The sequence below is a fragment of the Heterodontus francisci genome, chromosome 31 (genome assembly GCF_036365525.1).
Source record: "Heterodontus francisci isolate sHetFra1 chromosome 31, sHetFra1.hap1, whole genome shotgun sequence".
Classification (NCBI taxonomy): domain Eukaryota; kingdom Metazoa; phylum Chordata; class Chondrichthyes; order Heterodontiformes; family Heterodontidae; genus Heterodontus; species Heterodontus francisci.
Genome location: NC_090401.1, coordinates 5135179 through 5148438, shown reverse-complemented (window position 1 = coordinate 5148438; position 13260 = coordinate 5135179).

Below are 13260 nucleotides of genomic sequence, written 5' to 3'. Positions count from 1 at the left end.
AGCTGAAATATTAACTCTGTCAATGATGAAGGGTCACTGAGCTGAAATATATACTCTATCAATGATGGAGGTCACTGAGCTGAAACATAAACTCTGTCAATGATGAAGGGTCACAGAGCTGAAATATTAACATTGTCACTGATGAAGGTCACTGAGTTGAAATATTAACTGTGTCACTGATGGAGGGTCACTGAGCTGAAATATTAACAGTGTCAATGATGAAGGTCACTGAGCTGAAATATTAACTCTGTCACTGATGGAGGGTCACTGAGCTGAAATATTAACAGTGTCACTGATGAAGGTCACTGAGCTGAAATATTAACTCTGTCACTGATGGAGGTCACTGAGCTGAAATATTAATCTGTCAATGATGAAGGTCAGTGAGCTGAAATATTAACAGTGTCAATGATGAAGGTCACTGAGCTGAAACATAAAGTCTGTCAATGATGAAGTGTCACTGAGCTGAAATATTAACAGTGTCAATGATGAAGGGTCATTGAGCTGAAACATAAAGTCTGTCAATGATGAAGTGTCACTGAGCTGAAATATTAATCTGTCAATGATGAAGGGTCATTGAGCTGAAACATAATCTCTGTCAATGATGAAGTGTCACTGAGCTGAAATATTAACAGTGTCAATGATGAAGGGTCACTGAGCTGAAACATTAACAGTGTCAATGATGAAGGGTCACTGAGCTGAAATATTAATCTGTCAATGATGAAGGTCACTGAGCTGAAACATAAACTCTGTCAATGATGAAGTGTCACTGAGCTGAAATATTAACAGTGTCAATGATGAAGGTCACTGAGCTGAAACATGAACTCTGTCAATGATGAAGTGTCACTGAGCTGAAATATTAACAGTGTCAATGATGAAGGGTCATTGAGCTGAAACATGAACTCTGTCAATGATGAAGGGTCACTGAGCTGAAATATTAACAGTGTCAATGATGAAGGGTCATTGAGCTGAAACATAAACTCTGTCAATGATGAAGTGTCACTGAGCTGAAATATTAACAGTGTCAATGATGAAGGGTCATTGAGCTGAAACATGAACTCTGTCAATGATGAAGGGTCACTGAGCTGAAATATTAACAGTGTCAATGATGAAGGGTCATTGAGCTGAAACATAAACTCTGTCAATGATGAAGTGTCACTGAGCTGAAATATTAACAGTGTCAATGATGAAGGGTCATTGAGCTGAAACATGAACTCTGTCAATGATGAAGGGTCACTGAGCTGAAATATTAACAGTGTCAATGATGAAGGGTCATTGAGCTGAAACATGAACTCTGTCAATGGTGAAGGTCACTGAGCTGAAACATGAACTCTGTCAATGATGAAGGTCACTGAGCTGAAACATGAACTCTGTCAATGATGAAGGGTCACTGAGCTGAAACATTAACAGTGTCAATGATGAAGGGTCACTGAGCTGAAACATAAACTCTGTCAATGATGAAGGGTCACTGAGCTGAAACATTAACAGTGTCAATGATGAAGGGTCATTGAGCTGAAACATGAACTCTGTCAATGATGGAGGTCACTGAGCTGAAATATTAACATTGTCAATGATGAAGGGTCACTGAGCTGAAACATTAACTCTGTCAATGATGGAGGTCACTGAGCTGAAATATAAACTCTGTCAATGATGAAGGGTCACTGAGCTGAAATATTAACAGTGTCAATGATGAAGGGTCACTGAGCTGAAATGTTAACAGTGTCAATGATGAAGGGTCACTGAGCTGAAACATTAACTCTGTCAATGATGAAGGGTCACTGAGCTGAAACATTAACTCTGTCAATGATGAAGGGTCACTGAGCTGAAACATTAACTCTGTCAATGATGGAGGTCACTGAGCTGAAATATAAACTCTGTCAATGATGAAGGGTCACTGAGCTGAAATTTAAACTCTGTCAATGATGAACGGTCACTGAGCTGAAATATTAATTGGTCAATGATGAAGGGTCACTGAGCTGAAATATTAACTCTGTCACTGATGAAGGGTCACTGAGCTGAAATATTAACTCTGTCAATGCTGGAGGTCACTGAGCTGAAACATTAACTCTGTCAATGATGAAGGGTCACTGAGCTGAAACATGAACTCTGTCAATGATGGAGGTCACTGAGCTGAAATATTAACAGTGTCAATGATGAAGGGTCACTGAGCTGAAATATTAACTCTGTCACTGATGAAGGGTCACTGAGCTGAAATATTAACTCTGTCAATGATGAAGGGTCACTGAGCTGAAATATTAACTCTGTCAATGATGAAGGGTCACTGAGCTGAAATATTAACTCTGTCAATGATGAAGCGTCACTGAGCTGAAATATATACTCTGTCAATGATGGAGGTCACTGAGCTGAAACATAAACTCTGTCAATGATGAAGGGTCACGGAGCTGAAATGTTAACATTGTCACTGATGAAGGTCACTGAGTTGAAATATTAACTGTGTCACTGATGGAGGGTCACTGAGCTGAAATATTAACAGTGTCACTGATGAAGGTCACTGAGCTGAAATATTAACAGTGTCAATGATGGAGGTCACTGAGCTGAAATATTAACAGTGTCACTGATGAAGGTCACTGAGCTGAAATATTAACTCTGTCACTGATGGAGGTCACTGAGCTGAAATATTAACAGTGTCAATGATGGAGGTCACTGAGCTGAAATATTAACAGTGTCACTGATGAAGGTCACTGAGCTGAAATATTAACATTGTCAATGATGGAGGTCACTGAGCTGAAATATTAACAGTGTCACTGATGAAGGTCACTGAGCTGAAATATTAACAGTGTCAATGATGGAGGTCACTGAGCTGAAATATTAACAGTGTCACTGATGAAGGTCACTGAGCTGAAATATTAACTCTGTCACTGATGGAGGTCACTGAGCTGAAATATTAACAGTGTCAATGATGGAGGTCACTGAGCTGAAATATTAACAGTGTCACTGATGAAGGTCACTGAGCTGAAATATTAACTCTGTCACTGATGGAGGTCACTGAGCTGAAATATTAACTGTGTCACTGATGGAGGTCACTGAGTTGAAATATTAACTGTGTCACTGATGGAGGTCACTGAGCTGAAATATTAACTGTGTCAATGATGAGGGAGTGCTGCATTGTTAGATGCTCAGTACTGAGGGAGTGCTGCATTGTCAGATGGTTAGTACTGAGGGAAAGCTGCAGTGTTCTTGAGTCCGTAATGAGGAAAAGCTGCACTCTATAAGTGTCAGTCCTGAATGAGTGCTGCATTGTTGTTGAGTCATTACTGAGGGAGCGCTGCACTCTCTGAGTGTCAGCATTGAGGGATGCTGCACTGTCAGAGCGTTAGTCTTGAGGGACTGCCGTGCTGCCAGAGGGTCAGTTCTGAGGGAGAGCCATAGTGTCGGAGGGTCAGTACTGAAGGAGTGCCATACTGTCAGAAGGTAACTACTGAGGGAGTACCATGCTGTCGGAAGCACAGTACTGAGGGAGTGCCATACTGTCGCATGGTCAGTACTGAGGGACTGCCATACTGATGGAGGGGCAGTACTGAGGGAGTGCCATTAGTTGGAGATTTAGTAATGAGTGAGTGTCACACTGTTGGAGGGTCAGTACTGATGGAGTGCCATACTGTTGGAGGGTCAGTAATTAGGGAGTGCGATACTGGTGGAGGATCAGTATTGAGAGAGTGCTGCACTGTCAGAGGTTCATTACTGAGGGAGTGCTGCACTGTTAGAGGGTCAGTACTGAGGGATTGTTGCACTGCCGGAACGTCGGTACTGAGGGAGTGCTGCACTGTCGGTGGATCAGTAATGAGGGAGCGCCATACTGCCGTAGGGTCAGTACTGAGGCAGTGCCATACTGTCAGAGGCTCAGTACTGAGCGAGTGCCATACTGTTGGAGGGTCAGTACTGAGGGAGCGCCGTACTGGTGGAGGGTCAGTACTGAGGGAGCGCCGTACTGGTGGAGGGTCAGTACTGACATGGTGCTGCACTGTTAGAGGGTCAGTAATGTGTGTGTGTTGCACTGTCAGAAAGTCGGCACTGATGTAGCGCTGCACTGTCAGAGGGTCAATACAGCGGGAGTGCTGCACTGTCGGAGGATCAGTACTGAGGGAGTGCCATACTCTCGGAGTGTCAGTACTGAGGGACTGCCATACTGATGGAGGGACAGTACTGAGGGAGTGCCATTTGTTGGAGATTTAGTAATGAGTTTGTGCTGCACTGTTGGAGGGTCAGTACTGAGGGAGTGCCATGAGGGTCAGTAACTAGGGAAGTGCCACACTGTTGGAGGTTCAGTACTGATGGAGTGCCATACTGTTGGAGGGTCAGTAATTAGGGTGTGCGATACTGGTGGAGGATCAGTCCTGAAGGAGTGCTGCACTGTCGGAGGTTCATGACTGAGGGAGTGCTGCACTGTTAGAGGGTCAATACAGAGGGAGTGCTGCTCTGTCGGAGGATCAAAGAACAAAGAACAAATAAAATTACAGCACAGGAACAGGCCCTACGGCCCTCCAAACCTACGCCGATCCAAATCCTCTATCTAAAACTGTCGCCTATTTTCTAAGGGTCCGTATCTCTTTACTTCCTGCCCATTCATGTATCTGTCTAGATACATCTTAAAAGACGCTATCGTGCCCGTGTCTACAACCTCCGCTGGCAATGCGTTCCAGGCACCCACCACCCTCTGCATAAAGAACTTTCCACGCATATCCCCCCTAAACTTTTCCCCTTTCACTTTGAACTCGTGTCCCCTTGTAATTGAATCCCCCACTCTGGGAAAAAGGTGAGCCTGACGTCAGTGGTAGGGAAGCTGCTGGAGAAGATACTGAGGGATAGGATCTATTCCCATTTGGAAGAAAATGGGCTTATCAGTGATAGGCAACATGGTTTTGTGCAGCGAAGGTCATGTCTTACCAACTTAATAGAATTCTTTGAGGAAGTGACAAAGTTGATTGATGAGGGAAGGGCTGTAGATGTCGTATACATGGACTTCAGTAAGGCGTTTGATAAGGTTCCCCATGGTAGGCTGATGGAGAAAGTGAAGGCGCATGGGGTCCAGGGTGTACTAGCTAGATGGATAAAGAACTGGCTGGGCAACAGGAGACAGAGATTAGCAGTGGAAGGGAGTTTCTCAAAATGGAGACGTGTGACCAGTGGTGTTCCACAGGGATCCGTGCTGGGACCACTCTTGTTTGTGATATACATAAATGATTTGGAGGAAAGTATAGGTGGTCTGATTAGCAAGTTTGCAGACGACACTAAGATTGGTGGAGTAGCAGATAATGAAGGGGACTGTCAGAGAATACAGCAGAATATAGATAGACTGGAGAGTTGGGCAGAGAAATGGCAGATGGAGTTCAATCAGGGCAAATGCGAGGTGATGCATTTTGGAAGATCCAATTCAAGAGTGAGCTATACAGTAAATGGAAAAGTCCTGGGGAAAATTGATGTCCAGAGAGATTTGGGTGTTCAGGTCCATTGTTCCCTGAAGGTGGCAACGCAGGTCAATAGAGTGGTCAAGGAGGCATACGGCATGCTTTCCTTCATCGGACGGGGTATTGAGTACAAGAGTTGGCAGGTCATGTTACAGTTGTATAGGACTTTGGTTCGGCCACATTTGGAATACTGCGTGCAGTTCTGGTCGCCACATTACCAAAAGGATGTGGATGCTTTGGAGAGGGTGCAGAGGAGGTTCACCAGGATGTTGCCTGGTATGGAGGGCGCTCTGTATGAAGAGAGGTTGAGTAGATTAGGATTATTTTCATTAGAAAGACGGAGGTTGAGGGGGGACCTGATTGAGGTGTACACCCTCAGTACTGACCCTCCGACAGTATGGCACTCCCTCAGTACTGACTCTCCGACAGTGCAGCGCTTCCTCAGTACCGACTTTCTGACTCTGCAACACTCACTCATTACTGACCCTCTAACAGTGCAGCACTCCCTCAGTACTGACGCTCCATCAGTAAGGCACTCCCTCAGTACTGATCCTCCGACAGTATTGCACTCCCTCAGTACTGACACTCCGCGAGTATGGCAAGACAGATGGTCAGCACTGAGGGAGTGCCATACTATCGGAGGGCCAGTACTGAGGAAGTGCCATACTGTCAGCGGGTCAGTACTGAGGGATGGCCACTTTATCGGAAGATCAGCACTGAGGGAGTGCCCTACTGCCGTTCAATACTGAGGGAGTGCCATACTGTCAGAGGATCAGTACTGAGGGAGTGCCATACTGATGGAGCGTCAGTACTGAGGGAGTGCTGCACTGTCAGATGATCAGTACTGAGGGAGTGCAGCATTGTCTGACGGTTAGTGCTGAGGGAGCTCTGCAGTGTTCTTGAGACCGTAATGATGGAAGGCTGCACTCTCAGATTGTCCGTACTGAATGAGTGCTGCATTGTTGTTGAGTCAGTACTGAGGGAGCGCTGCACTCTCAGAGTTTCAGTATTGAGGGATGCTGCACTGTCAGAGGGTCAGTACTGAGGGAGCGCTGCACTGTCAGATGGTCAATACTGAGGGACTGCCGTAGTGTCGGCGGGTCAGTACTGAAGGAGTGCCATACTGTCAGAAGGTAAGTACAGAGGGAGTACCATGCTGTCGGAGGCACTGTACTGAGGGAGTGCAATGCTGTCGGATGGTCAGTACTGAGGGACTGCCATACTGATGGAGGGTAAGTACTGAGGGAGTTCCAAACTGTTGGAGAGTCCGTACTGAGTGAGGGCTACACTGTTGGAGGGTCAGTACTGAGGGAGTGCCATACTGTCGGAGGGTCAGTACTGAGGGAGTGCTGCACTGTCGGGGGATCAGTACTGAGGGACTGCTGCAATGTCAGTAACTTGATGGTGAGGTATTGCAGCACTGCCGGAGGATCAGTACTGAGGGAGTGCTGCATTGTCAGATGCTCAGTACTGAGGGAGTGCCATACTGATGGAGGGTAAGTACTGAGGGAGTTCCAAACTGTTGGAGAGTCCGTACTGAGTGAGGGCTACACTGTTGGAGGGTCAGTACTGAGGGAGTGCCATACTGTCGGAGGGTCAGTACTGAGGGAGTGCTGCACTGTCGGGGGATCAGTACTGAGGGACTGCTGCAATGTCAGTAACTTGATGGTGAGGTATTGCAGCACTGCCGGAGGATCAGTACTGAGGGAGTGCTGCATTGTCAGATGCTCAGTACTGAGGGAGTGCAGAATTGTCTGACGGTTAGTACTGAGAGAGCGCTGCACTCTCAGAGTTTCAGTATTGAGGGATGCTGCACTGTCAGAGGGTCAGTACTGAGGGACTGCCGTACTGTTGGAGGATCAGTACTGAGGGAGTGCCATACTGTCGGAGGGTCAGTACTGAAGGAGTGCCATACTGTCAGAAGGTAAGTACTGAGGGAGTACCATGATGTCGGAGGCACAGTACTGAGGGAGTGCAATACAGTCGGATGGTCTGTACTGAGGGACTGCCATACTGATGGAGTGTCATTACTGAGGGAGTGCCATACTGTTGGAGAGTCAGTACTGAGTGAGGGCTGCACTGTTGGAGGGTCAGTACTGAGGGAGTTCCATACTGTTGAAGGTACAGTAATTGCGTAGTGCCATACTGTGAGAGTTTCAGTACTGATGGAGTGCCATACTGGTGGAGGATCAGTACTGAGGGAGTGCTGCACTATCGGAGGACCTGTACTGAGGGAGTGCTGCACTGTCAGAAATTTGGTGAAGGGGGATTGCTGCACTGTCAGAGGATCTCCTCGGAGGGAGGGCTGCATTGTCAGATGCTCAGTATTGAGAGAGTGCTGCACTGTCAGATGGTCAGTACTGAGGGAGCGCTGCATTGTTGTTGAGTCAGTACTGAGGGAGAGCTGCATTGTTGTTGAGTCAGTACTGAGGGTGAGCTGCACTCTCAGTAATGAGGGACTGCTGCACTGTCAGAAGGTCAGAAATGAGGGAGGGATGGAACCTCAGAGTGTCAGGACTGACGGAGTGCTGCACTGTCAGAGGGTCAGTACTGAGGGAGTGCTGCATTGTTGTTGAGTCAGCACTGAGGTAGCGCTGCACTGTCAGAGGGTCAGGACTGACGAGGTGCATCACTCTCAGAGTGTCAGTACAGAGGGAATGCTGCACTGTCAGTGGATCAGTACTGAGGGAGTTTGCATTGTTCAAGGGTCACTACAGCAGCAGTGCTGCAATGTCAGAGGGTCAGTACTGAGAGAGTGCCATGCTGTCAGAGGGTCAGTAATGACGGGTGCAATGCGGTCGGAGGCACAGTAGTGAGGGAGTGCTGCACACTTGGAGGGGTAGTACTAAGGGAGTGCCACACTGTTAGTGGGTCAGTACTGAGGGAGTGTGGCACTGTCAGAAAGTCGGTACTGAGGGAGTGATACCCTGTCGGAGTATCAGTACTGAGGAAGTGCTGCACTGTGAGAAAGTTGTTGATGAAGGAGTGCTTCACTATCAGAGAGTCAGTACTGAGGGAGTGCTACTCTGTCAAAAGGCGGTACTGAGGGAGCGCCGCACTGTCGGAGGATCAGTATTGAGGGTCTGCTGCGCTTTTGGAGCATCAGCACTGAGGGAGTGCAGCACTGTTGAAGTGCTGCACTGTTAGATGGTCAATACTGAGGGACTGCCGTACTGTCGGAGGGTCAGTACTGAGGGAATGCCATAATGTCAGAGGATCAGTACTGAGGGAGTGCTGCACTGTTGAAGGGTCACTACTGAGGTAGTGCTGCAATGTCGGAGAGTCAGTACTGAGAGATTGCCATACTGTCAGAGGGTCTGTACTGCGTGTTGCAATGCAGTCAGAGGCAGAATACTGAGGAGTGCGGCACTCTTGGAGGGTTAGTATGAAGGGAGTGCTGCACTGTTAGAGGGTCAGTTCTGAGGGAGTGTTGCACATCAGAAAGTCGGTACTGGGGGAGTTAAACAATGTCGGAGGATCAGTACTAAGGAAGTGCTGCACTGTCAGAAAGTTGGTGATGATTGAGTACGATACTGTTGGAACGTCAGTACTGAGGGAGTGCCGCACTGTCGGAGGGTCAGTACTTAGGGAGTGCCATACTGTTGGAGCGTCAATACTTAGGGAGTGCTACCCTGACGGATGGTCAGCACTGAGGGAGTTCCATCCTGTCGGAGGGTCAGTACTGAGGGATGGCCACAATGTCAGAAAATCAGCACTGAGGGAGTGCCCTACTGTCGAGCAATACTCAGAGAGTGCCATACTGTCGAGCAATACTCAGAGAGTGCCATACTGTCGGAGGATCAGTACTGAGGGACTGCTGCAATGTCAGAAAATCAGCACTGAGGGAGTGCCCTACTGTCGAGCAATACTCAGAGAGTGCCATACTGTCGAGCAATACTCAGAGAGTGCCATACTGTCGGAGGATCAGTACTGAGGGACTGCTGCAATGTCAGATACTTGGTGGTGAGGGATTGCTGCACTGCCGGAGGATCAGTACTGAGGGAGTGCTGCATTGTCTGACGGTTAGTACTGAGGGAGCGCTGCAGTGTTCTTGAGTCCGTAATGAGGGAAAGCTGCAGTCTCAGAGTGTCAGTACTGAATGAGTGCTGCATTGTTGTTGAGTCAGTACTGACGGAGCACTGCACTTTCAGAGTTTCAGTATTGAGGGATGCTGCACTGTCAGAGGGTCAGTACTGAGGAAGTGCTGCACTGTCAGAAAGTTGGTGATGAGGGAGTGCTATACTGTTGGAACGTCAGTATTGAGGGAGTGCCGCACTGTCAGAGGGTCAGTACTGAGGGATGGCCACAATTTCAGAAGATCAGTACTGAGGGAGTGCCCTCCTGTCTTTTAATACTGAGGTAGTGCGATAGTGTCGGAGGGTCAGTATTGAGGGAGTGCCATACGGATGGAGGGTCAGTACTGTGGGAGTTCTGCCCTGTCGGAGCTTCAGTAATGAGGGAGTGCTGCCCTGTCAGAGCGTGAGAACTGAAGGAGTGCCGCACTGTCGGACGGTCAGTACTGAGGGACTGACATTCTGTCAGAGGGTCAGTACTGAGGGAGTGCCATACTGTCGGAGAGTGAGTACTGAGGGAGTGCCATACTGTCGGAGAGTCAGTACTAAGGGATGGACACAATGTCGGAAGATCAGCACTGAGGGAGTGCCCTCCTGCCGTTCAATACTGAAGGAGTGCCATACTGTCGGACGATCAGTACTGAGGGAGTGCTGCAATGTCAGAAACTTAGTGGTGAGGGGTGCAGCACTGCCGGAGGTTCAGTACTGAGGGAGTGCTGCATTGTCAGATGCTCAGTACTGGGGGAGTGCAGCATTGTCTGACGGTTAGTACTGAGGGAGCGCTGCAGTGTTCTTGAGTCCATCATGAGGGAAAGCAGCACTCTCAGAGTGTCAGTACTGAATGAGTGCTGCATTGTTGTGGAGTCAGTACTGATGGACTGCCGTACTGTCGGAGGATCAGCACTGAGGTGCGGCCAGACTGTCGGAGGGTCAGGACTGAAGGAGTGCCATACTGTCAGAAGGTGAGTACTGAGGGACTGTCATACTGATGGAGGGTCAGTACTGAGGGAGTGCCATACTGTTGGAGAGGCAGTACTGAGTGAGGGCTACACTGTTAGAGGGTCAGTACTGTGGGAGTGACATACTGTTGGAGGATCAGTAATTAGGGAGTGCCATACTGTTGGATTGTCAGTACTGATGGACTGCCATACTGGTGGAGGATCAGTACTGAGGGAGTGCTGCACTGTCGGAAGTTCGGTACTGAGAGGGTGCTGCACTGTCAGAAAGTCGGGACTGATGTAGCGCTGCACTGTCGGAGGATCATTACAGAGGGAGTGCTGCACTGTCGGACGATCAGTATTGAGGGAGTGCCATTCTGTCGGAGTGTCAGTACTGAGGGAGTGCAATACTGTTGGAGGGTCAGTACCGAGGGATTGCCTAACTGGTGGAGGGTCAGTACTGAGATGGTGCCCCACTGTCAGATTCATAGTATGTAGGGAGTGTTGCAATGTCAGAAAGTCGGCTCTGAGGAAGCGCTGCACTGTCCGAGGATCAGTACTGAGGGACTGCTGCACTGTCAGAGGGTCAGAAATGAGGGAGTGCTGCACCCTCAGAGTTTCAGTACTGAGGAAGTGCTGCACTGTCAGAATGTCGGTACTGAGGGAGTGAAGCACTTTTGGAGGATAAGTACTGAGGAAGTGCTGCACTGTCAGAAGGTTGGTGATGAGGGAGTGCCATACTGTCGCAGGGTCAGTACTGAGGGAGTGACATTCCGTCAGAGGGTCATTACTGAGGGAGTGCCATACTGTCGGAGGGTCAGTACTGAGGGAGTACCATACTGTCGGAGGGTCAGTACTGATGGAGTGCTGCCCTGACGGATGGTCAGTACTGAGGGAGTGCCATACTGTCGGAGGGTCAGTACTGAGGAAGTGCCACACTGTTGTAGGGTCAGTACTGAGCGATGGCCACAATGTCAGAAGATCAGTACTGAGGGAGTGCCCTACTGTCGTTCAATACTGAGGAGTGCCAAACAGTCGGAGGGTCATACTGAGGGAGTGCCATACTGATGGAGGGTCAGTACTAAGGGAATGCCATACTGTTGGAGGGTCTGTACTGAGGGAGTGCTGCCTGACGGATGGTAAGTACTGACAGAGTGCGATACTGTCGGAGGTTGAGTACGGAGGAAGTGCCATACTGTCGGAGGATCAGTACCGAGGGTTGGCCACCATGTCAGAAGATCAGTAATGAGGGAGTACCCTACTGTCGTTCAATACTGAGGGAGTGCCATACTGATGGAAGGTCAGTACTGAGGGAGTGCCAAACTGTTGGAGGGTCAGTACTGAGGGAGTTCTGCCCTGTCAGAGCGACTGTACTGAGGGAGTACTGCACTGTCGGAGGTTCAGTACGGAGGGAGTGCTGCATTGTCAGATGCTCAGTACTGAATGAGTGCTGCATTATCAGATGGTTAGTACTGAGGGAAAGCTGCAGTGTTCTTGAGTCCGAATTGAGCAAAAGCTGCACTCTGTAAGTGTCAGTACTGAATGAGTGCTGCATTGTTGTTGAGTCATTACTGAGGGAGCGCTGCACTCTCAGAGTATCAGTATTGAGGGATGCTGCACTGTCAGAGCGTTAGGACTGAGGGACTGCCGTGCTGCCAGAGGGTCAGTACTGAGGGAGTGCCATAGTGTCAGAAGGTAAGTACTGAGGGAGTACCATGCTGTCGGAGGCACGGTACTGCGGGAATGCCATACTGTTGGATGGTCAGTCCTGAGGGACTGCCATTCTGATGGAGGGACATTACTGAGGGAGTGCCATTAGTTGGAGATTTAATAATGAGTGAGTGCTGCACTGTTGGAGGGTCAGTATTGAGGGAGTGACATCCTGTTGGACGGTCAGTAAGTAGGGAAGTGCCACACTGTTTGAGGGTCAGTACTGATGGAGTGCTATACTTTTGGAGGGTCAGTAATTAGGGAGTGCGATATTGGTGGAGGATCAGTACTGAGGGAGTGCTGCACTGTCGGAGGTTCATTACTGAGGGAGTGCTGCACTGTAGAGGGTCAGTACTGAGGGATTGTTCCACTGTCGGAAAGTCGGTTCTGAGGGAGTGCCGCAATGTCGGAGGGTCAGTAATGAGGGAGCTCCATACTGCCGTAGGGTCAGTACTGAGGCAGTGCCATACTGGTGGAGGGTCAGTACTGAGATGGTGCTGCACTGTTCGAGGGTCAGTAATGAGGGAGTGTTCCACTGTCAGAAAGTCGGTACTGAGGGACTGCTGCAGGGTCAGACGGTCAGAAATGAGAGAGTACTGCACCCTCAGAGTGTCAGTACTGAGGGAGTGCTGCACTGTTGTTGACTCAGCACTGAGGGAGCGCTGCACTCTCTGTGTGTCTGTACTGAGGGAGCACTGCACTTTCAGATGGGGAGTTCTGAAGGAGCGCCGCATTGCTGTTGAGTCAATGCTGAGGGAATACTGCACTGTCAGAGGGTCAGTACTGAGGGAATGCTCCACTCTCAGACTGTCCGTACTGAGGGAATGCTGCACTGCCAGAGGATCTGTACAGAGTGGGCGCCGCACTGTCAGAGGATCAGTGCTGAGGGAGTGCTGCAATGTCGCAGGGTCAGTACTGAAAGAGTGCCATACGGTCAGAGGGTCAGTACTGAGGGATGCAATGCTGTCGGAGGCACAGTACTGAGGGAGTGCTGCACTCTTGGAGGGTTAGTACTAAGGGAGCGCAACACTGTTAGGGGCCAGTACTGAGGAGTGTTGCACTGACAGAAAATCGATACTGAGGGAGAGCTGCACTGTCGGAGGATCAGTACTGAGG